The sequence below is a fragment of the Chiloscyllium plagiosum genome, chromosome 9 (assembly GCF_004010195.1).
Source record: "Chiloscyllium plagiosum isolate BGI_BamShark_2017 chromosome 9, ASM401019v2, whole genome shotgun sequence".
NCBI lineage: Eukaryota > Metazoa > Chordata > Chondrichthyes > Orectolobiformes > Hemiscylliidae > Chiloscyllium > Chiloscyllium plagiosum.
Window position 1 is genome coordinate 89992837 of NC_057718.1, and position 1088 is coordinate 89993924.

Genomic DNA, 1088 nt, shown 5'->3' on the forward strand with positions numbered 1-1088 from the left:
TCGAGTGAATCCTTAGAAGAGTATAAAGGAAGTAGGAGTATACTTAAGAGGGAAATCGGGAGGGCAAAACGGGGACATGAGATAGCTTTGGCAAATAGAATTAAGGAGAATCAAAAGGGTTTTTACAAATATATTGAGGACAAAAAGGTAACTAGGGAGAGAATACGGCCCCTCAAAGATTAGCAAGGCGGCCTTTGTGTGGAGCCGCAGAAAACGGGGGAGATACTAAATGAATATTTTGCATCAGTATTTACTGTGGAAAAGGATATGGAAGATATAGACTGTAGGGAAATAGATGGTGACATCTTGCAAAATGTCCAGATTGCAGAGGAGGAACTGCTGGATGTCTTGAAACGGTTAAAATTGGATAAATCCCCAGGACCTGATCAGGTGTACCCGAGAACTCTGTGCGAAGCTAGAGAAGTGATTGCTGGGCCTCTTGCTGAGGCATTTGTATCATCGATAGTCACAGGTGAGGTGCCGGAAGACTGGAGGTTGGCAAATGTGGTGCCACTGTTTAAGAAGTGCGGTAAAGACAAGTCAGGGAACTATAAACCGGTGAGCCTGACCTTGGTGGTGTGCAAGTTGTTGGAGGGAATCCTGAGGGACAGGATGTACATGTATTTGGAAAGGCAAGGACTGATTCAGGATCGTCAACATGGCTTTGTGTGTGGGAAATCATGTCTCACAAACTTAATTGAGTTTTTTGAAGAAGTAACAAAGAAGATTAATGAGGGCAGAGCAGTAGATGTGATCTATATGGACTTGAGTAAGGCGTTTGACAAGGTTCCCCATGGGAGACTGATTAGCAAGGTTAGAGTTCATGGAATAAAGGGAGAACTAGCCATTTGGATACAGAACTGGCTCGAAGGTAGAAGACAGAGGGTTGTGGTGGAGGGTTATTTTTCAGACTGGAGGCCTGTGACCAGTGGAGTGCCACAAGGATTGGTGCTGGGCCCTCTACTTTTTGTCATTTACATAAATGATTTGGATGCGAGCATAAGAGGTACAGTTAGTAAGTTTGCAGATGACACCAAAATTGGAGGTGTAGTGGACAGCAAAGAGGGTTTCCTCAGATTACAACAGGA

The 1088-nt window shown here is 44.2% G+C and overlaps 2 protein-coding genes across 2 annotated transcripts in view; one reads left to right on the plus strand and one right to left on the minus strand.

Moving 5' to 3' along the window:
* The window catches only part of urb2 (URB2 ribosome biogenesis homolog), a 79797-nt gene that overhangs the window by 48036 nt on the left and 30673 nt on the right, over positions 1–1088 (minus strand). The gene's annotated exons all lie outside the window — the stretch shown is intronic.
* Positions 1–1088, plus strand: part of taf5l (TAF5-like RNA polymerase II, p300/CBP-associated factor (PCAF)-associated factor) — a 35616-nt gene that overhangs the window by 14898 nt on the left and 19630 nt on the right. The window lies entirely within an intron of this gene.